The following is a 24,693-nucleotide window of genomic DNA, read 5'->3' as shown; positions in this document are numbered from 1 at the left end:
AATTCAAATGAATGAAGGGGAACCCTGAAACTGTTATGATCGCTGTATTTAAAAAAAATTATTACTGAATTTATTAGTCATTCAAGATTTCCAGTATATAAGTTACTACTCTTTTCATCTTATTTACTGCTCATTTAAATGCCTTTAAATCTGTCTCGAAATAATAAACTTCATTACTATATCAATACTAAAGTTATCTTTGGACTTCGTTAGACTATCACTATTCATTTACTGGTTCATTAACAAAACATTTCTTTAAACACCATTCTAATATAGGTAGTTCTGCAAATAATAATTATTATTAACACAATTTTTAATTTTCATTTCGGGACACTCGGATTACACAACGTTTGGAAAGGACCGTATCTAGGTTGGTTGTGAGGATAACTAAATAATGGAAAAGTTCTAGTAAAATTTAGGTTATTATTGCACCAAACAAACACAGTTCACTCTCTATTCCATATGAGTACAGTACTAAAATTTTCAACCTGATAGTATCGATGCGGCGGTTGGCAGGCGGCAAGATGGCGGGGCACAGAGCACACATACAACCACAGCTATGGATCTTGACGTATCAGCACTTTAATTCTTCTTAGCGTGGCAATACTTTTCCATTTAGTGCCTATGGAATTTTGCCATGCTGTGTGGATGTTGGAACGGCATACCCGGGGCTCAGTGAAGCTACGTCTTCCAGGAGAGCCTCCTCGCTCCAGAAGGTGCTGCTCAAACCAGTGCCAAACTCCAACTACTACTGAGCCCGTTGTGCCGTGCAGTGCCCGCGCGCCTTTTTCCGCGCTCGCCTGCCATCCACCTTTTACCGCTCCCTGACAGACCGGGTATTCACCCGAGGTTTAGCATTCCACATATCCTAACACATTGCCTACGTATGGACCAGACACACAGTTACAATTTTAAACATCTTACAACAGAAAACATTTGTTACATTTCAATTCAATTACAATATTACTTGACATTTGACATAAACATTAATATTCACATTGAAACTGATATTTGCAGTTTTCTTAACATAATGGCATGAAACAAAAAGAAATGAAATCAGAACATCAATTACACAAGTTCATCGCAAAATCAGATGAAAAGAATTACTTACATGTACAACTGTACAGAGTCGTTGTTGTTGCAGCAGGAAGATCGGGATGAAGACGGTCTTGTCACTACCGAGTGGAAAGACCATTGTGTACGGCATATGGCTCTGACGCGTCGTACTGCACGTGCAGCAGCAATCTGAGCAGCAACTGGCACCACAGTGACGCAACGAACTGTTACAAATCGTTTACTTCAAAGACGTCTGGCCCCGGTAGCTGAGTGGTCAGCGTGACGGAATACTCCGGCACGGTAGCTCAGCGTGTTCGGTCAGAGGGTTAGCTGTCCTCTGTAATAAAAAAAACTGAGGTAATTGATCAACAACGGACTTAAACGGATGTCTTACGACGCCCGCCCCGAGCAGATGCAGCGAACAAAAGCGAACAAAATGAGATTTTAAAAAAATGTCAGTCCTAAGGTCCCGGGTTCGATTCCCGGCTGGGTCGGAGATTTTCTCCGCTCAGGGACTGGGTGTTGTCCTAATCATCATCATTTCATCCCCATCGACTCGCAGGTCGCCGAAGTGGCGTCAACTCGAAAGACCTGCACCAGGCGAACGGTCCACCCGAAGGGAGGCCCTAGCCACACGACATTTCATTTACTTCAAAGACAGGACCGATTCAGACGCCCTGTAGCGTGCATTCCACTGACCCCAAATAACCGCCTTTTGCGACTTCCGTGGTTTCAAGCGAGAGCTCATTGGAGAGCAGGGGCCGTGTTTTCGTTGGACACACTGTCTCCGTGCTGGACACACTGTGCCTACCCCACTCAAAGTTATGGTCTGAAGTGCGATTTCGTATGACCTCAGGAGCACTGGCTTGGCTACCCCACACACTCTGACTGCTAATTTGTACTTTAGTCTGGTGATTCGGCCTTTTGTGCTGCCATTCATGAAAAGCATTCCAGGTGGTCTTTTCCAAGATGACAACACTCGCCCTCAAACCGATGTTCTAACCCAACATGCTCCACAGAGTGTTGACGTGTTGAATTGGCATGCTCTATCATCAGATCTGTCTCCAATTGAGCACATATGACACATCATCGGACAACTCCAGCGTCATCCAACAGCATTAATCGTCCCTGTATTGACCTACCAAGGGCAACAGTCATGGAAGTGTATACCACAAACTGACATCCGGCACCTGTACAACACAATGAACGCACGTTTACATCCTTTCATTCAACATTCCGGCTGTTACACAGACTATCAATGTATCAGCAATCACATTTGCAGTGGTTTATCTCGCGCTAACATTAACCCGTTATTGTGGTTGCTGTGCTCTTCAGTCCAGAGAGTGGTTTAATGCGATTCTCCATGCTACTCTACTCTGTGCAAGCTTCTTCATCTTTCAGTACCTACTGCAACCTACATCCTTCTGAATCTGCTTAGTGTATTCATCTCTTGGTATCCCTCTACGATTTTTACCCTCCATGCTTCCCTCCAATACTAACTTGGGTATCCCTTGATGCATCAGAACATGTTCCGCCAACCCATCCCTTGTTCTAGTGAAGTGGGGGCACAAATTTCTCTTCTCCCCAATTCTATTCAATACCTCTTCATTAGTTATATGATCTATCCATCTAATCTTCAGTACTCTTCTGTAGCAACACATTTCGAAAGCTTCTGTTCTCTTCTTGTCTAAACTATTTGTCGTCCATGTTTCACTTCAATACATGGCTACACTCCACACAAATATTTTTAGAAACGACTTCCTGACATTTAAATCTATACTCAGTACTGACAAATTTCTCTTCTTCAGAAACGCTTTCCTCGCCGTTGCCAGCCTACATTCTATATCCTCTCTACTTCAACCATAATCAGTTATTTCTTCTTTCAAGACACTGTCCATTACGTTCAACTGCTCTTCCAGGTCCTTTACAAAGTCATCGTCAAATCTCAAAGTTTTTATTTCTTCTCCACTGATTTTTATTTCTACTCCAAATTTTTCTCGTGTTCCTTTACTGCTTGCTCAATATACAGATTTAATAACATTGGGGATAGGCTACAACCCTGTCTCACTTCCTTCCCAACCACTGCTTCCCTTTCATGCCCCTCAGCTCTTATAGCTGCCATCTGGTTTCTGTACAAACTGTAAATATCCTTTCGCTCCCTGTTTTTTAGCCCTGCCACCTTCAGAATTTGAAAGAGTATATTCCAGTCAACATTATCAAAAGCTTTCTCTAAGTCCACAAATGCTAGAAACGTAGGTTTCCCTTTCCTTAATCTATCTTCTAAGGTAAGTGGTAGGATAAGTATTACCTCACGTGTTCCAACATTTCCACGGAATCCAAACTGATCTGATTTTGCAGCCGTGACTTATTAAACTGAGAGTTCGGTAAAAAAAATTCATAACTGTCAACACCTGCTTTATTTGGGATTGTTATCTTGCAATATTAATCACTTAAAATAGCATCCTCTACACACGGCTACGTCTATCGTGATGCTGTACGCAGCATACAGACTCGTCTAAAAAATGACGGTGGTCCGCCGTAGCATTTATGACACCAGAAATCGAAAACCTTGGGGAACCAGTCTGAACTATGATTATTTAATAGTAGCCCTCAGTTCACTATGAGAGTCTGAGGCTGTGCCGAAGTGTCGTACGAATTGATGCATGGTTTTCTAGGTATGCTCAGTGTAAGTGATGTGTAGTTTGGCTGTGATGAGCCGCCGAAGCATGCTCATATCCGTGGAAGAGTTCCTCGAGCCATTGTAACTCAATTCAAAACCGATTGATGGCAAAAGTCGCATCCAGATTCCCTTCGATGAACGAAAGGACGCACTTGATCGGACAGCAGATTTATGTGTCGTTCACTGGTAAGAGACAATGGCAAACCTATCACAGTCCTCATTTCGTCCCATATAAACATCTCCCAAACGAGAATAAAAATGCTGCCACACTACAGTAATTCGATATAGCAACGTTCAATAGCAATAAAGCAATATTTCTCCTTGAATATTTTTTGGCAACGTCATTGCACATGTAAGGCATTCTTCTCTAGGACCACACACTGCCACCGACTGCCGGTTGTGGTGGTAGATAGTCCTTGATTTCCTGCCACTAGTAAGGGAATTAGGTCGCGGTGGTTGGAAGTGGGTGAGTGTGAGTGGCAAAAAACGTTTTCTCACACACTGTGTTTATGAACAACGTCTAAAAATGGTCTTAGAATTTTCTAGCAAGTACAAAAATTTAATCTCTCATATTCAAGAAGTTTTATATTTCCTTACTCGACGATGTGAATGACTAAATTCGAGCGAAATTTCTTCAAGTTCCGAGATCGAACAAGTTCGAAAGTTTTACTGCAGAATCTAGATTCGCCGAAACTGTGTAACGAAACAAGGCTCTGCATCAAACAACCGCACAATAATATCATCGAAGCCTCATGACTGGCAAAGATAAAGGGCAGACGATATTTACACCGCGAATATTTTTAATACAGCCGGATTTCAGTTTAAGGAGATAGCAATTTCCATTATAATTGGCTTACAGGACTACTATCAACAAAGCAAGAGTAATAGTACTGACATTCATAGAACAAAAAGTGCAGTAGCAATAATTGTGTTAGTATCAAGTAGGACCCACTAATGTATTAGGTGGTGGACTTCTTTTGTATCTTGTATTGAAGAATAAAGTTACTTAAAAAAAATAAAAAAACACATGGCCAAACACTCCGATATTGTGGCGTTAACTTAAAGGGATCATGTTTTTCGCACGGCCAGTTCTACACCCCTTTCTCACGAGATGGATCCCGTCGAAATTTGATCATTTGTAGTCCGAAAAATACATTTATAAATCTAATGTATAAGCAAGCACAGTGAAAAAATGAAAATATAATATGTACATACAATAAAAATTAAGTTTCTTATTAAATTAAGTAGCTTTTGATTCCTACATGTTTTATTTAAATAATACTCGTATTTTATCACATCGTTGGTTAATTAATTTGCAATACATCCATCTTACGTTTAACTGAATATGCCTCTGTGTATATTTTCTGAAAGGGAGAACGGTCCTCATCCTATGAACCGTGCGACGTATTCTGATCCAGACAACCTCGTACATTGCAGCTAGTATAGGAATAAAAACATGGCTAAACTTAACGCCAGTTATACCTGACCAAAAAAATTGCAACACAAAAAATAATTATTGCAGAGTAATGAAATTACGGGAGTACATTTGTCTAGTTAAAATATGCACGTGATTGACACTGCACTAAGCGCGAGATATGCCAATACAAATGTGAAATGCTGGTACATTAATAACCGGCTTAACAGCCAAAATGTCGAATGCAAACATGCACTAATTCCGTTGTACATGCGCCGAATGTCAGCTTGTTTCATGCCTGCCGGTCTAGCGCGCAGGCACGTTGGTTGCTGTCTCTCAACTGGCATCCTTCTAACCAACACATGGTTATCACTGGCACCGAAGTAGAACCTACTTTCATTAGAAAACACGTCAGACCTCCAATGAACTCTACATCACTGAGGTCGTAAATGGTGGTGGTCTGGGGTCAGTGGGAAACACGCTACAGGGCCACTGGCTCGGAGCTGCCCTTTAAGTAACGGATTTTTAACAGTTCGTTGTGTCACTGTCGTTACAAGTGCTGCTAATGCTGGTGCTGTAGATGCGATACGATGTGCCAGAGCCATACGAAGACACGATAGTCTTCCTTCGCGGTAGTGTTCAAAAAATGGCTCTAAGCACCATGGGACTTAACGTCTGAGGTCATCAGTCCCCTAGAATTAGAACTACTTAAACCTAACTAACCTAAGGACATCACACACATCCATGCACGAGGCAGGATTCGAACCTGCGACCGTAGTAGCAGCGCGGTTCCGAACTGAAGCGCCTAGAACCGCTAGGCCACAAAGCGGCCGGTCGCGGTAGTGTCACGTGGCCATCCGGAGCCCGGTCTTCTTGCGACCATACATTTCCATGACCATCACTGCCAGCAGTTATGTACAGTGGCTGCATTCCACCCAGACTTTCTGCGTTATCGCAGAAGGAGCATCCAGCTTCTCGTAGCCCCATTACGTGGCTTCGTTCTAACTCAGTGAGTTGTTGGTAATTGTGTCTTTGCCGTCTTAAAGGCATTCTTGACTGACATCATCTCAACACGTCCAAAGGAAACTAATGCTCACGACCGTTACGGATTATATTTAAAATAAATCCGATTTGTGTCCTCATAGAAGCGCTATTAGCGTCACTCTTATGTGACAAGGGCGAAATTGGAGTAAATAACATCTTTCAGATCTAGAAACATGCCTAACAACTTTTGTTTATGTCACACAGTTCCTTCTTGGTGTTTCGATTTTTTCTTTTTTTTTTTTTTTTTGCGTCAGTGTAGTAGTTTGGCTCTAAGATAATATTCGAGAGGGTTTAAAAATGTTCATTTTCACAGGAATATGAGACCCAAAAAAGATGTCACATTGGTGCCAAAGCATACCCGGGACATGAAATAATAATAAAAAAGGAAATAAACATAGTAATTTGCAGATAGCGAAATGCGAGAAACAAATTCATTTCGCAAACTCGGATAAAAAAACTTATTAATCATGATGATTAGCGAGTATTACCAATAAGCAGCATTAAGGAATACATCAGTCTACAGCAACGAATATCTTCCGATGGGAGAAAATCACTTATACTGTAACACTGGAGTCCAGTCCATTTACGTTACCATTAGCATATGATGTAACATAGGCGAATGGTTCACGGTAATGGAGACGGAAGACGTGTTGAATATGTGAAGGACATCATATCTGAGTATTATTGATGTATAAAACGTGTATAGTCTTCATAATTTTTAATATATATCAGAAGTGCGACTGTTTATTGCTAGTGTACCCCAGCTTCATCTTTGCACAAGAAATTGCAGGTGCTAATGAACAGTGATTGTAGTGAACGTTTCCAAGAACAGTAAATCGAACGGTCTTTTTTCTCATGGTTAAAACATTTATTGTCCATATACCTGTGAATGCAGCTTGAGGAGAGGTAGTATGACATTACAACATCTTTGAGGATTAAGAACTTACTTGCTGCCTTCTCTGCTTGGGGTATTGTTCCTTGGTTGCTATTTAGTTTGTTGTTAATGCCTATTAACGTTTTGCTATTGGCTGGTTTCTATTTTATAAGTTTCTTATTCATTCCATGGCCGATCACGGCTTTTGCATTGATGTCAAATGTTTAGTACAAGCAAACAGTGCCTAAAAAGTGACTCATAACAGAAAGTATTCATTCTGTATGAGACATGACGACATCTACTACAAAATACTCAGCCTAGACAATCAGCAGCGTGGGCCGAATATAGATCCCTTACAGAAATTTGAAACCAGAGGCAAAACGAACAAAATGGGTCATTAAGGAAACGCTAAGATTTATCGGCTGATGAAGGAAGTGAAGAATATATAAGACAAGTACACAAAATTAAGCAAAGACATTACGTCGAATTATGTCGAAATTATAAATAAATGTTTTGGCTTAATTAACGCCGTTAAGGTCAAAAATTAAATGTAGGTTACGTGAAGTGATTAGAAAATGGGTTACGTGATTGGCAGATGGAAGGACACCATTGAGAACGTAAGTTTGATGGTAACAATACATCTATAGCCGTTGAAATATGCAACTGTATCGCATAAACCAAAGAAATAATCAACTGTTGCATGATGGATTCGACAGAACAGCGTCGTGTTTGGGCTTAAATATTGCAAAAACACATTGATGAAAAAAAACTGTATGACGACTCGCTTACAAGTGTGTTGATCCACTTTTCGCACGCAATACATCAATGGCTCTGCGTGCCAAGGCCTCGACAATCCTTGGGAGTTTTCCGGTGATTTGCGGAACCAGTCATCTATACGAGAGTTCTCGCAGTTTCCGTAAATTATGGTGAAGTGGTATGTAGAAGCGGAGCTGGCGCACGTCAGTATGCCATGTGTGCTCCGTAGGATGCAGGTGAGGTGAACATGGTGGCCAAGACATCAATGTGAGTTCTCTTTCATATTCTTAAACCACTGTAGCATGATTCTGGTCTTGTAACACGATTACCCTGTTTCCCCTGTCGTAGAAAGCATCAAGAACGAAAGGGGGCAGGTGACCGAAATAATGCTCACTTAGACCCGAGTTTCTCCCGGCGTACACAATGTTCAAATAACTCTCGGGAATATAGCCGGGTGGCGCCATCGACAACCGCCGATGTTTTGCCAGGAGCACTAAACTATTTCATTTTCTAGATCTAACTGCAGCAAGTAAGCGCTTTGCAAAGGATTTTGAAACCTCTGTTTTTAGAGAAATTGCGGGAAGATGACACCCACAGACACTGTAAATACTGGTACCATCACAAACCAAAGACGACCGACATCAGAAGTCGTCGATAGTGAAATTAGTAACAACTGGTAAGGTAGCATTAACTCTGTCCCTCTGTTTTTTCGAGAAGGGAGAATCAAAACAAAAACCACTTTCTCTTTTTGTAAGGTTACTTACTAATTTAATTTCGGCAACTTCCTCAATTTGCTCGGCTGTTGGGTGTGTAACGTTTATGTTCAGTACAGCGGTCCTCCACAATCCTGATAGTCTGATCAATATATGGTACGCCACTCTCGCGGTTCTAGGCGCGCAGTCCGGAACCGTGTGGCTGCTACGGTCGCAGGTTCGAATCCTGCCTCGGGAATGGATGTGTGTGATGTCCCTAGGTTAGTTAGGTTTAAGTAGTTCTAAGTTCTAGGGGACTAATGACCACAGCAGTTGAGTCCCATAGTGCTCAGAACCATTTTTTGGTACGCCACAACTGCAAGGGATACGGTAGCCAACCGCCTTACCTGAATAGATCATGATCTTAGATGGTGGTCGAAAAACACACTTCACATCATATTTCCGCAAAATACGACCAATCCTGTTAGAAATGCTCCCTGCGTAAGGCTGTAAGGCCGTAGACTTTGATAACCGAGCGAGGTGGCGCAGTGGCTAGCACACTGGACTCGCATTCGGGAGGACGACGGTTCAATCCCGCGTCCGGCCATCCTGATTCAGGTTTCCCGCTACAGGCAAATGCCGGGATGGTTCCTTTGAAAGGGCACAGCCGATTTCCTTCCCCGTCCTTGCCTAATCCGGTGAGACCGATGACCTCTCTGTCTGGTTTCCTTCCCCAAACAACCCAACCCCAGCCCGTAGACTTTGGTGACAATAGATGTTATCATCACTCAACCAGTGAGCATTTGATCGATAGCGCAACGCATGGCTGAACTGTCTTTCCTGTAAACATTCTGACGAAATGTGACTTCGAGACGGGCTAACTCAGCTGACAAACTATCAGAGTGCGAGATGACAAGGGTCCTGTCACCTTAGGTGCAAAGTACTCCTCAACGTTGAGTCAGATGGCGACAACTATCAGCCTGCAGATACAAGGCAATGTGAGGGGGCTTCCTAGAAACGGCAAGTCCCAACGTGTCGTCAACCTTCCTTCTGACAAACACATCAAGGAAGAGAAGACAGCCACTCTTTACCACTAGCACCGTGAAATAAATATTAGGGTGGATTGAGTTCAGGTGTTCTGAAAAGTCGTTCAGCTTCTCACTCCCATGAAGCCAGTTTACTAATGTTGTTTTTGTTTTAGTCTTCAGTCCAAAGACTGGTTTGAAGCAGCTCTCCATGCTACTATATCCTGTGCAAGCCTCTTCATCTCAGAGTAACTACAGCAACCTACATCCTTCTGAATCTGCTTAGTGTATTCATCTCTTGGTCTCCCTCTACGATTTTTACGCTTCCCTCCAGTACTAAATAGGTGATCCCTCAGAACGTATCCTACCAACAGATCCCTTCTTCTAGTCAAGCTGTGCCACAAATTCCTCGTCTCCCCAAGTTTCTTCAGTACCTCCTCGTTAGTTACGTGATCTACCCATCTAGTCTTCAGCATGCTTCTGCAGCACCATATTTCAAAAGCCTCTATTCCCTTCTTGTCTAAACTGTTTATCGTCCATGTTGCACATTCAAAGATGGCTACACTCCATATAAATGCTTTCTTTCCTTAACTTAAATCTATACTCGATGTTAACAAATTTCCCTTCTTCAGAAACGCTTTCCTTGCAATTTGCCAGTCTATGTTTTATACCCTTTCTGCTTCGATCATGCTCAGTTACTTTTCCGCCCAAATAGCAAATTCATCTCCAACTTTAAGTGTCTAATTTCCCAATCTAATACCCTCAGCATTCGACTACATTCCATCACCCTCGTTTTGCTATTGTCGACGTTCATCGAATATCCTCTTTCAAGACACTGTCCATACCGTTCCATTATTCTTCCAAGTTCTTTTCTGACAGAGCCGGCCGGTGTGACCGAGCGATTCTAGACGCTTCAGTCTGGAACCGCGCGACCGCTACGATCGCAGCTTCGAATCCTGCCTCGGGCATGGATGTGTGTGATGTCCTTATGTTAGTGGATACCAAACACTCGAGCAGTGCTCAAAAATAGGTCGCACTATGGTGCTGTATGCGGTATCTTTTAACAAGTGAACCACTCTTTCCTAAAATACTCCCAATAAACCGAAGTGGACAATTCGCCTCCTCTAGCATAGCTCTCACACGCTCGTTCCATTTCATATACCTTTTCAACGTTACTCCCAGATATTTAAACGACATGACTGTGTCAAGCAGGTCACCAGCAATACTGTAACCGAACATTACAGGTTTGTTCTTCCTATTCATCCGCATTAACTTATATTTTTCCACATTTAGAGGTAGCTGCCATTCATCACATCAACTGGAAATTTTGTCTAAGTCGTCTTGAATCTTCCTACAGTCACTCAACTTTGACGCCTTATCGTACACCACAGCATCATCAGCTACCAATCGCCGATTGCTGCCCACCTTTTCGCTCAAATCATTTATGTATGTAGGGAACAACAGCGGTCCTGCCACTCTTCCCTGGGGCTCTCCTGACTATACTCTTGTCTCTGATGAACATTCGCCGTCGAGGACAACATACTGGGTTAGGAAATGATAATTAAATGTACACCCTAGCCGCAAACCGGCGTTGATATACTACCTAATATTATAGTTCAAATACGGCTTCCCGGACATTGACCTTCTTGTGCGAAAGCACACGCTATGGCCGAACTCGTACCGGACTTGGTAGGTTAATCTGCCACGAGTAATGAGTATGGTGGACACACATCTATTAGGCGCACTGCGAATGTAGTGGTGTGGACATGTAAGGAATGTGGGTCTCACGGGGAGCGTGCAAGGGATAAGTTCCTGCAGGCGATCTATCCTCTGTGCCCTCGGTGGCTCAGCTGGATGGAGCGTCTGCCATGTTAGCAGGAGATCTCGGGTTCGAGTCCCGGTCGGGGCACACATTTTCAACATGTCCCCAATGAAGTATATCAACGCCGGTTTGCAGCTAGGGTGTCCACTTAATTATCATTTCATTTCTAGTAAAGCTGCGTGGTGATCAAGGGTAACTGTTCTTTCGGGAACAGATACTACCGTCATATTCTGGGTTCTATTGCTTAAGAAGTCTTCGAGCCACTCACATATCTGTGAACTTATTCCATACGCTCGTGCCTTCGTTAACAGCCTGCATTGGGACACCGTGTCAAATGCTTTCCGGAAATCTCTTTCCATCCTTAAGCATTTTCGGAAGCTGTGATAAAATAAGTGTATTAGACGGTAAACAGTCGACAGTAACATTTTAGTCATCGAAGTACACGTCACTGTACACTTCACGCTCTATACACATCAAACGTTACTAATTTGCACTCGTAGTTCTTATTACGTTTGCAAAATATGATCGTCTTTTTAAACAGCTGTTCAAATGGGAACTGCCCGATTCTTCCGCGTTGCGGTGCTTAAGTAGCTCTATTCCCGTATTACCAGAGAAGTCTGGTATTTTCTCGTATGATAACGCTGGACCTAGAAGGTGAATGCACATTCGATAAAAAGTAGCGAACGTGCAACGCGATCTGTGAGGTGACCAAGTCAACATAAACTTGTTGACGTAAGTAAAACTAACAGAGGCAGCATTTACATGTTGCGCTAATTCAGTATTTGAGTCAAGTTAGTAACAGTATTCTACACAATCTGGGCAAAATTGGGTGTTCTCGGAAGTCGAGACAAGGAGGTCCATAACGGCGATTGTCTCAATACATCGGGACGGATGGCAACCCTACTTAATGACGAGCTGCCTCTCAAGGTTATGCCATACCACGAGGTCTGGCGCTGAATGTAGCGAGCTCGGCTAAACAATGCAGTCGCTACTTACTTCATGCAGAACTGTTCACGTGTTCTGTACGTTACGTAATAGCGCTCCTAAATGTTTACAGAGCTCTGTGCCTGTAACATTCTCAGACGGCTTTGAGGGAAATGCTGTTACCACCATATAGTGAACCTGTGTCCAGAAAAATAATGGATCCTTAGTCACATTTCGGATACACACAACAGTCATTGATGTTAGGGTTTATAGGCATTTAACTTTAATAGTAATGGTTTGTTACTTTTCATGCATGGGCATGAAGAATTAAGTTAACACATCTTCATGGCACTTTAATAGAAAATGCGATTCCAGAACGAAATTTTTTGGCCTTCCAGCTGTGTCAAGTGATAAAATAGTCACGAGCTTTTTGGTGAATGCTCCATAGGAGCACTTACCTGAAAGCTAGTGGATATTTAACACATTGGAATGGCTGGCACCCGAGTAGGTTTTATTCACTCACACAGCTGCGAGACCATGCGTGCATACACAAGATTTTATAAGATACAGAAGTATAAACAAGGAATTTTTTTATCTGTGTACTTACCTCTTTTTACAGACACTAAGGCAAATGAGGTAACTAGAGGTGATAGCATTGTTGATAACAGACCAAAAGATTTGTGATTTCTAACCAAAAATCAGAAGACAGATGGTGTCGCTTTTCCAATTTTCTTCCTCTTTATTTAGCCATATCTGATGCTTTCCTTTTCTTTTAATATCGAACTATGAAAAGCATTTCTTAGATTTTTCGAACGTTAATGTGACCCTGATTCTCATCCATAACTCAATCTATTCACAAAAGCTATATAATGAACTAAGAATAAATGAAGGTGATACGTACAGTACAGGAATAATAATGCTTCCAATAAATAAGTAATCAAACTCGTAACCTCTCATTTTTGGAAAGAAACGTAGATAACGAACATGCAATAGTTAAAAAAAGAATATAACGTTTGTGGAATTGGAAATTAAACCAACAACAAAATTTTTGAACGTTTTAAACAGTATTAGTAGCAGAGTGATCACTAGAGATGGTAAACTTATACTGAGAACAGTTATGACACAGACTGTAGGATGTCGGCGGACAAATTCAGGACACGTATTTGACCATCAGATGCTTTTATTTTACAGCCAAATATCAACCGGTTTCAGTCTTGGATCATCTTCACGCATAAAGGTTAAAATGGTTTAAGCCACCACATTACACTACTTATTACTTAAATAATGTGTGAAACCGGTTGATATTTGGCTTTAAAATAAAAGCAGCTGATGGTCAAATACGCATTTTATACATTACTTGACGGCTGTTGACAGTCACCTTCCAAAAACTTTTAAATTCATGAGATAACGACTCTTATGGGAAGGTTGGGAAAGGCGAAAAGATGTATATTACGCAAAATATATGGTTAAACAATTCCAGCATCAGGTCAGCTTCACATGGAGGGATGCCGACAACACGTTTTCCCTCTATCCATATCTAAGAGCGACATAAAAGGGGGGCGGGAGGGGGGGCGGAACCCTCAGATGAAACAGTTTGCTGCACAAATATTCTGATAACATACTCACGACAATAAATTCAATAATACATAATTAGGTAATGAGCTAGAATGAAATTTTCACTCTGCAGCGGAGTGTGTGCTGATACGAAACTTCCTGGCAGATTAAAACTGTGCTCCAGACCGAGACACGAACTCGGAACCTTTGCCTTTCGCGGGCAAGTGCTCTACCAACTGAGCTACCCAAGCACGACTCAACGCCCCGTCCTCACAGCTTCAATTCCGCCAGTACCTCGCCTCCTACCTTACAAACTTCACAGAAGCTCTCCTGCGAACGTTGCAGAACTAGCACTCCTGGAAGAAAGGACATTGCGGAGACATGGCCTAGCCACAGCGTGGGGGATGTTTGCGAGTTCGAGTCTCGGTCCGGCACACAGTTTTAATCTGTCGGGAAGTTTCATATCAGCGCACACTCCGCTGTAGAGTGAAAATTTCATCCTAGAAACATCTCTGCAATATCCTTTCGTCCAGGAGTGCTAGTTCTGCAAGGTTCCCAGGAGAGCTTCTGTGAAGTTTGGAAGGGAGGAGGCGAGGTACTGGCGGAATTGAAGTTGTGAGTATGGGGCGTTAAGTCGTGCTTGGGTAGCTCAGTTGGTAGAGCACTTGCTCATGAAAGGCAAAAGTCCCGTGTTCGAGTCTCGGTCCGGCACACAGTTTCAATCTGCCAGGAAGTTTCAGGTGAGTGTTGTTCAGACAAGAACCGGATAAGAACCGGTTGTGAACGGAGTTGGTGTGGTATATCGTTCACGAGAACGTCTAAAACGGATATCTGCCCATTGTGATGTGCCACGGAAGACCGAGACGGTGCGAGAAAAGACGAGAAACCAACATCTTTGCTCTGTTAGCATCTGTCAACGCGCTTTCACTACTCGGCGTCCTACCACTGGATGCGTGCTCACCGACTGCGACATGTCTGACGCCACCTTTATAGTTCTCCAGGGAGCCTACTGTGACCAGGGCGGTCCCATATCAAAACAGAAAATATCCATGATCAACATCAGAAAATTTTGTTAGTGGAGTTAGGGTTGACGCTGACAAACGCAGCGGCGGCTGCCCTCGCCAGGCGTTGCCGACGGCCGGACTTCGGCCCCTGTTGACTCAGACGTCGGAGCCGGGCGGCGCAGTCGCCGCTGCTCGGTATCTGGGCCGCGCGCGCTGTTATCGCTCAGTGGCCCGCGACAGCTGACAAACGTTAGCAGCTGCCAGCACCGCTGACAGCCCCGCGATATGCTGTAAGTACCAGCCCAGCTCCTTTGTCGTTTCTCTCTGTTGGGCCGCTACGTATGTTGGTGCTCACATGTGATACCTCTGCGTACACATCCGTATTCTTACCACTCGCTTGCGAGTCCTGTCTCAATGCATTCGATCTTACGCGTGGTAAACGACACCTGCACGAGCTATCTCTTTACCGTGCACCCACTGTACGGAGCGATTCCGCAATAATGAGCTCCTCATTGAGTTAAAGGGGAAAGTAAGATAATCTCGTCGGCATCGTTGTCATTAGTAATGGAATGTGCGACCATCGACCTCTACGGCTGGTCCCGGCGGAAGTTCGAGTCCTCCCTTGGGCATGAGTGTGTGTTTGTCCTTGGGATAATTTTGGTTTAATAGTGTGTAAGGCTACGGACTGATGACCTTCGCAGTTAAGCCCCATAAGACTTCACACACACACCATCGACCTCGGAAGTTTCGATTTTAGGTAATTCTCACTTTGAGTCTGATCACGTTCTTTTGTCGATCTTTTCAGGGCAACTCCGAAATATTTGATATTAACTTCACCATGGTGAAGGAATTTTCTCCCATCTTCCCCACGTGTGCGTGGTAGTCCCGTCTACTACTGTGCTCGCAAGGGTCAGATTTCGGTTGCAAGAGAAAGGATGTTTTTGTTCGCTCTGAAAATTATAGACCATATAATGGTCGCATCTCAGCATTTGGAAAGTGGTTCGATTGCTACAGGGCATTAATTATTGCTTGGGTGTTGCGAGAAGTTTAACCCTGTCTGGCGGGTCAAAGCGAGGCGACCCTTGGTTCCGCCAAGTTTTCTATTGAAGGTGCAGAGAAAAGCTTTGCATAGTCTGTCCCGCGTGGCTCGCATCTTCCAATTCGTGGATTCGGGCCGTGACCATGAACATGCTACTCCAAGGAATATTCGAGGTATGGGTGGAGCAACTGCAGTCTGACACGGGATGTAACGGGTGCCCCGGAAATGTCTAACAATTTTTTTCTATTTTTTTACTTCGTCTATCCTAAGGTAGGGAGGTATTTTTGAATTCATCTCTGCTGTAGATCTCGATTCATTTCAGTTAAGCACAGTGAACTAGCAGATGTATCCTGATTGGGAATACATGTTCCGGCATCTGGCCAACGGAAACATCTTAGTAGGCTTGGTCAGAAAGATCGAGCTAGTTAGCGCATTGCGAAGAAGCTGGACTCGTATTCTAAAGGACGGGGGCTCAAATTCCTGTCCGGTCATCTCGGCAAATGCCTGGACGGTTGCTTTTGACGGGCAAGGTAGATTTCATTCCCCCAGCCTTCGCCAATCTGATCTTGTGCATCTTTTCTAGTGACCTCATCGTTGACGGGACATTAAAATCTAATCTTCCTTCTTTTCTTCGTCTGATCCTGGGAATTGGAGCTGTTGTTAGTGGACAAAACGCCCTAGACATATGAACGACAGGTGTATTCTGTGCGTCTGCGAGTGACGGTAAACTGAGGGAAATTCAAGATTACGTAGGTGCTTTCATTCGCGAAAGTAACAGGGAGTGGGGCAGGTCAAGATTGCGAATTGTAAACTTACATGTAATACATGCTATAACGTCGTGTATTAGACTTTAGGCATGATAATAACTCTGGTTTTGTGGAATTATCGTGCAATATACATGTGAGAGATTTCAAACGTTAATAATATGTCAACGATAATGACCCTGTTGTAATTGATCCAAAAAAAATGTAAAATTGAAAATCTTCAACACATGCTTTCTTTTTACTTCTGTTCCTCTGACAAGAATCACTGAAATAATCAGTTGAAACACAAGCAATGCTTCTAGGATTCGAAGAATTATATTCCTAAAATAGCAAAAAGAGACTCATCTGGATTAGAATCGACCGAGAATTGCTCCCGTTTCGAAGGTTCAGACGCCATCATGGCAGCAGCAGCTGTTTACATAGCGGCATGCTTCCACTGCTGGACGATTCCATCCCGTTACTATATGTGTTTCAGTCACTTGACGCCTTTCCTTGTCTTTGTGGAAGAGGGCTGCGACGCAATAATAAGGTTTACCAGAGGTGATTAACTGATATCGCTGTTGGGACCACGTGTACCCCTTATTTCCTACAGAGTACACAATTACTATTAGGAAAACGATACTTTCAAAATTAACTTTTACTTTGAGGACAATTTTCTAAACGAATTAAAGAGGTTTCACTGTTGTTGTTGTTGTTGTTGTGAATATTACGAATCTGTAACACAAAACTTTTGTAACGGAACCTTTTCTATTTCTCCATTTCATCAGACCTTTTGCCATATTCTTGAACATGAGCACAAGTCTGTTTCTTAGAACTGTTGCGAATTGCAACGAATGCTTTCTCGTACGAAATCGTCTGCTGCAGATGTGTTTTACGTGAATACTTCGCACAGCTTTTGCTTATTCTTTACAGATAAATGATATTTTCGTCCAGGGCTTGTGTCTCTGCGATCAGAAATGTAAGATGATGCTATCCTTAATTGTGCAGATTTGAGTTTTGACAATATTCAGTTGAGGGGTAAAAGTAAAACAACTGGAAAATCGTATCTTATCGCATTATTTTTCTAAATATTGGCAATGTTAGCGTTACAGCCAGTAAAACACATATTTCTATTTTTTGTCATTCGAATGAAAACACAAACTTGTGTAATACATAATGCACCCTTTCTTTCATGAATTGTTCAAGAAATCAAAATGTCAAATGGTACGACGCAGAAGGACACGTAATTCTGTTGTATTTTTAGCCCTTCTTGTATCAGCAAGATACTGAAGCAAGTAGCTTTTCATTGCAGCCAACCTGGACTCTTGTAAGTGCCGTCTGGCTTCTGTACAAGCTGCAAATAGCCTTTCATTCCCTTTATTTTATACCTGTTACCTTCAGAATTTGAGTATTCCAGTCAAAATTGTCAAAAGCTTTCTCTACCACAAATGCTGTAAACATAGATTTGCTTTCCCTCAACCCATGTTCTAAGCGAAGCCGTATTGTCAGTATTGCACCGCGTATTCCTGCATTTCTCTGGAATGAAAACCGATCTTCCCTGATGTCGACTTCGTACAAAATTTATATGCCAACTAGCCTCGCCACGTTGTTATTTACAACAAAAAGACAGGCCGACGCTGATACCGTAAAACGTATTTCTTCTTTGTCCCTCTTTATACGGCATAGACACAAGGTCAACTACGAATCTATATGCTGACTTCTAGCACACTGTAAGAGACTTCGTAAAACTACTTCCTAAGTGAATATGTTGTCGTGCTGAAGCGAACAGCTTTCGTCAAAACGCGTAAACACACGAAAGGCTGCACAAACGACATAGTCGGGCGTGAGAGCGACACTACGTAGTCCGCCCACCATTCCTTTCAGTTTCAGTGCATTTCTGGGATTTTGCAGAAAGTTTCAAAGTTTCAACGTCACCGCTAACGAGCGTTATATCACTGTAATAGACTGATCTCGAATTTTCGAATGCCGTTTCTTGAAGAGAACAAGTCTAATGAATGGAAGTGTTTCATGTTTCAATGGTATTCTCAAAAAGACGCATTGCTCGCAATCTACTCTGTAACAATAACTTGCACCACTAAAATTCCACCTTTGTGTCAGAGTCTGTTATTAACAATGCTATAAATTTTGGATGATTAAATTATCCATATCCAGGCCAGTAAAGGGTAAAATGCCTCAAAATGGAGTAATGCTCCGAAATTTGTAAAGGACGTTGCGGCGTAAGTATACAGAGACAGCGGTTATCACTGAAACAATAGGTTTTCGGTTACACCGGCTTTTTCATCTCAGGTTAACCAGACAGTTAAAACCGCTCACAACCACTTTCTGAAATAACCGATTTTCGGTTTCTTATTGCTGTTTTTCAAGTTAAATTGTGCGTTCGAAGGCCTACAAGAAGATGAAGTTCATTTATGCAGACACGAAGTGCAGATGAGTTACTTTCTATTTTTAATCTATATACTATGAAGGAATTATTAAGTTTTCACTTTATTACTAATTCCCTTTCTGTTTTATTATTTCATAGAAATGGTAGACCAACAATAAGCTTTTGTTTAATATTTGTAGCGTTCTTTTTCTCTTCTTATTTCTATTAAAAGGCTCTTTTTATAGTCAACTATTTTTATTTACTTTTTATGACGGATATGAGTACGACTGACTTCAAATTAAAATGTTCTATCGAAAAATTCAATTGAGCAGTTTAGATAGTAGGCTAAATAAACACTTACCAGTAACAGATACGCCACAGTAGATAAAATTTCAATAATGACATAATCCACTGGCAAGTATTCATTGTCCAATCTTGTAAAGCGCATGGAACATTTCACTTCATTGCTACCCAACTTCATAAAATACTTAAAGATCAGGGATGAAATCATTCTGAAAAGAATACACCGTCCGGCGACGGCAGAGAGAAACTACTGTGTAGACCAGGAGGGAACAAGTCTACAAAACTGCACGGACACGCGCCTCGTATAATAGCCTACACCACATTGCAACGGATACGTTACGGTTTCAGCAACGTGGTACCGATTCTTATGTCTTAGTTGCTTGTTTCTAATTGTTAGTGTTGTTATTAAAACAGCACTGATCGCTTTTTCCTTTTTCAATAATAACACAATATTTCTAAGCAATGGAAAAAATTACTGTTTTTTTAAAAAATGTTTTACTTAAAAACCCTAAATTTTAGCATATTTTATGGCAGTTTGGAATACGGTTTTTTTGGCAAGTTATTAATAAATAATTAACCAAATCTTGTTATTTACGAGACCAAAGAAATACTGCACCGAAAAATAGCTGTTGTTGAGGATTAAGATACCGGTATTGGTTTCAGCTGCAACCCAGGAAACGGTGGAATTGTACTTCCGGTGCCTCATTAGTCACGCATTTTACGATTAGATATCTCAGTGCCTTAAAAACCGAACTACGTGGTGGCGTATCTGCCATCGCTTATCGTTATGTGGATCCAGTAACTATTGGGTTGGTGCATAAGTTCGTAGCGTTTCTGCATACGTTTCAGATACACAAATAAAAGACTTTGGTCATCAATAAATATTGTCCTTCTTTATTTGTAACAGTCTGCCAACGACGGGGTAACTTTAAGAGTCAGTGACTGTAGAAATCACGTAGTTTTAAAACGAAGAACTCGTCAAGCCATGTTCTGGACGCATTTTTATCTGGATATGAAGGTCCTTGAAAGTTACACTACTGGCCATTAAAATTACTATACCACGAAGATGACGTGCTACAGACCGAAATTTAACCGACAGGAAGAAGCTGCTGTGATATGCAAATGATTAGCTTTTCAGACCATTCACACAAGGTTGTCGCCGGTGGCGACGCCTACAACGTGCTGACATGAGGAAAGTTTCCAACCGATTTCTCATACACAAACAGCAGTTGAACGGCGTTGCCTGGTTGTTGTGATGCCACGTGTGATGGAACTGTGTCAAGTGCTGTTACAGCCATCTGGCGCGACTACGCTTCCGCAAAATTGTGCGCTTCTGCTGTGGTGATATCCGAGTATGAAATCGAGCCTTCAGCGTACGCCCTGCTGATCAGCGACTAAAAGAGCCTCAGTTCGACCCGTTACCCATTGTTGCTGCTATTGGGATCTTTGGATGGCAGACGGAGATAACTGCTCCAGTGGATGGCAGGTGAGCACCTACGGTGTCACGACGCTAGCCCAGTCTACAGCGGTCGAATATTAAATGCCACTTGCTGGTTGGACAGCTAGTGTTAAGCATTAAGGTGGGATTCTTGGTGAAATGACGTCCCAGGTGTCACGTACTCCACATTCCACAAGGCCACCGAAGCATCCCGGGTTGCGGTAATATTGTGTGTCATTGAGCACGGGGTTGTGTCAGCGTAATGCGACCGACGTGGTTGGTAAATGCTGTGTTAGATGATCACGGTGCGCAACACAATTACAAGAACCAGCACTTGCACAGACCCAAACCGCTACAGTCTTCCTCTGTAGAGAATTCAGCCCTCTGAATCTGCTACTGCGATTAAACGTGGAATTGGCCTATTTTTCACACATTTCGTACCAGACAGATTTTCATTCAGCTTTTGGCTCACACTACGGAAAATTCACAGAAACATACGCTTGTAGCTTCCCAGCGGCTATGCTGCGTCTCCGTGAGTGCTGACATTGTTAGTAGAGTCATGCACGTGAAAGGAAAGTAAGGGCGGAGTCTGGGCGACTTTGCACCAACTAGTCCATGCTGATCCCTTTTGTGGTGCTGCCTTTTATGCCTAAACGGTTGTTCCATTCAAATCCGACCGTTCTGGGTGGCCAGCATATGGTCCAGGAACGCGAGAAGTGTCAGGCCCTAGGTAGCGTTCAGGTAGGTAAGGTCTTCAATGGGAATGGTTTTGGAAAGAAAGTTTAGTAAGGGAAGAGATAATCCTCAGCATAATGGAACTCCTCATGATCTTGGGGCATACAGGTAGGTAGTCGCATCTGCAGAGGCATTTAGCTGAGCGTTACCCTCTCCCTCAGTACTGCCCCACTCCATGAAAGCTGCTGGCAACTGAGACAAAACTTCACGAGTGACCATAAGTGACGAACTGGCGCCATGGTAGCTGTCATATTTTTAATCATTTAGCGTGGTGACCAGATGTCCCCATTTTCTGAAGACAGTCCTCTATTTTCACGCTTTGTCCTCAATTTCCTAAAACTGATTGAGGGCAACAATTGTCCTCAATTTCTAATTTTTTGCCTCTAATTTTGAAATTTCCCAAAATACTTGACATAGGAAGTATGTACTGAACATTTGAATATACCAGTACAACCAAATTTCATATCAGTTACTAATTTTATTTAGTTTTCAGAAAAGGGACTAACAAAGATGTGGAACTATTTTCGAGCGAAAATGAACTTTTCCTTGAATTTAGGAATTATTCCGTACTGATTGGAGACGTGTTGAAGCATCAAAGTGGGACATCTGAACAATCGTGGTGTTATTTTGTTTCTGTTGTAATCGAAATATTTTTAGAATAAGGAATAAATCTCATATTTTTCGGCACTCACTTTCCTGTGATTAAATAAATAAATGACGCCTTGTTTGCATTTTCTGTTGAGAGTTCTACGACTTCTATTAGCCTCCGTAGTGGCACAGTGGTCGAAGCGGTTGGCTTCTGATCATTCATTCAACATGGGCCCGTGTTGGAATGCTGGTGACGCGCGGTTATTGATTCTGTTTAAAGGCTCTGGCTCTTTCCTTCCATTTTGCTGACTCTAAAATTTTGCCTGGCTAGACGGTCACCTAGTCCTGCCTAACGATAGAAACGTCCCTGGACACAAGTAATATTATTCCTCATAAATTTACAATAATGTTCTCGATAGGCATTAAACCTTGATCCTCATTTCCGTTTACGATTAAGAAACCACATATTGTAGTGGACACCAAGAATCACACGAGTGGATGAGTGTACTTGGTAACAGTAGCATTATCGTAAAAAATAGTTATTTTTGAAAAATGGTGCTGTTTTCTTCGAATGAGAGTTTGTCGAAATTCCAAGTAAGAGTTCTACTGTTATACAGTACCAGGGTAGCACCGCCTACTGTTGTCCCATTAACTAAAACAAAATTGATCCTCAACGTTCTCAAATCTCACCGAAGGGCTGGGCGGAGTGGCCGTGCGGTTCTAGGCGCTACAGTCTGGAGCCGAGCGATCGCTACGGTCTCAGGTTCGAATCCTGCCTGCGGCATGGATGTGTGTGATGTCCTTAGGTTAGTTAGGTTTAATTAGTTCCAAGTTCTAGGCGACTAATGACCTGATAAGTTAAGTCGCATAGTGCTCAGAGCCATTTGAACCATTTTTTTGAAGGGCTGGGTTTGTGGTAAAGTGCCTTGTGATTTCAGAAGGAACAATTTAGTATCCTTAGGGTACCAACGTAGAGCCGTCGCATCTACATTTGCGTGCGTTACTACATGTGCACCAGATCTCCGTGTGTGCCCACGTGCGAGCTGAACGTTTCCGCAATGAGTCATTCGGCCATTGAGGAAAACCCTGTTCGTGAAGACCGGTGAGTGTGGAGCTCAGCAGCCGCCGGGGAACCCCGTCTCGTTGAGGTCGGCCGGCACTCCGGCAGCTCAAGGACGAGGCGACTGCACATTTATCAGGCATGTGCTTCTGGCACCAATCCCTATTTCCGTTACGCGGTTTCTTGGCATTTCTCGCATACTTCAGTTGTCTGTTTTCTATTTTTCTTGTATCCTGATCCTTCACCGGTGGTTCAATGTGCCAGGTTTACTGAGAAGAAACATTTTCCTTCTCGCTGCTCGATTCTGATTGGTTTTTTCTGCCAATTTAAACGAAGTGTTGCAGAGCCTAACTTTTCTGCTTGTGACACTATATGCATTCGCTGTTGTGCTCCCGACCGGGGTGGCCTAGCGGTTCTAGGTGGAACAGTCTGGTACCGCGCAACGGCTACGGTCGCAGATTCGAATCCTGCCTCGGGCATGGATGTGTGTGATGTCCTTAGGTTAGTTAGGTTTAAGAAGTTCTAAGCTCTGGGGGACTGATGACCTCAGAAGTTTAGTCCCGTAGTGGTCAGAGCCACTTGAACCATTGAACTGTTGTGCTCATTACACAGGTATTTTTGTAAGTAAGAAAAAGCGAAAAATAAGTCGAATAGCACTAAATTGTACGAATGAGTCATTTCGTCTGTTGCTTCTAGTGTTTTATTGGTCTCCTAAGAGCAAATTTCTAACAAGTATCAGCTGAATATATCTGAACGGAATATTTAATAGTGTTATCGAGGTTCTAGGTACAAAACAAGGTGAATTTTAATAGTTAACAGAAAATGAAGGCTTTGGTTTTGGAGCAGTGATGCTACTAGCTGTTTGCAATAATAAATCGGTGTAAACAAATCAAAGCTGTGAAGAAGAATTCGCAGCATTTAGTCCGCATGAGCCATACGGTAAAAGAACCTTAGGAAAGGCGAGTAAATCACACACTGATGACCCAAAACATTATGACCACCTGCTGAATAGCTTGTTTATCCATCTGTGGAATGAAATACATCACTGATTCTGCGCATCGGGGATCCTACAGTGTGTTAGTAGGTTTATGGAGGTATGTGGCAATTAGATGTCTGTGCACAGATAGTGCAATTCTCGTAAATAATGGGCCGCTGATTCGCGTATGCGGTGATGGCGCTCGATAGCGACCCAGGAAGGTTTCATAATTTAGGTCAGGTAAATTTGGTCACCAAGACATCAACGTGCGTTCACTAAAATGCTCCTTAACCCACTGTAGCACGGGTCTGGCTCCGAGACACGGAAAGTTATACTGCTGAAGATGACATCGCCGACGGAGAAGACGTTACGGTGGTTCGCAGCTGTCAGCATGTCTTCGATTACTGCCACAGGCCCCTTGCAGTCGCACAAGAATGTCCTCAGATCACAATACTGGTCCCACCAGCCTGCGTCCGTGGTGCGGTGCACGTTCAGGGCCGCCGTTCACGTCGATGACGGCGTTTCTGGTGTCAACCATCGACCTAGCCAAAACGCGTTTCACCCGAAGAGCTGACACGTTTCC

At 42.8% G+C, this 24,693-nt stretch overlaps 1 protein-coding gene across 2 annotated transcripts in view; it reads left to right on the top strand.

Moving 5' to 3' along the window:
- The window catches only part of LOC126279611 (solute carrier organic anion transporter family member 74D-like), a 186,171-nt gene that overhangs the window by 4,666 nt on the left and 156,812 nt on the right, over positions 1-24,693 (top strand). Inside the window, exon 1 of one of the 2 annotated variants that reach the window (XM_049979693.1) lies at positions 15,061-15,135. The exons of the other annotated variant lie outside the window; for it this stretch is intronic. The gene's annotated coding sequence lies outside the window, so the exon portion shown is untranslated. Of the gene's footprint in view, positions 1-15,060; positions 15,136-24,693 lie in introns of those variants that run through there. 2 annotated transcript variants of the gene reach the window in all.

Source organism: Schistocerca gregaria, chromosome 1 (genome assembly GCF_023897955.1).
Source record: "Schistocerca gregaria isolate iqSchGreg1 chromosome 1, iqSchGreg1.2, whole genome shotgun sequence".
Classification (NCBI taxonomy): domain Eukaryota; kingdom Metazoa; phylum Arthropoda; class Insecta; order Orthoptera; family Acrididae; genus Schistocerca; species Schistocerca gregaria.
The sequence above is the reverse complement of the archived record's forward strand: the minus strand, read 5'-3'. Positions and strand labels throughout refer to the sequence as shown.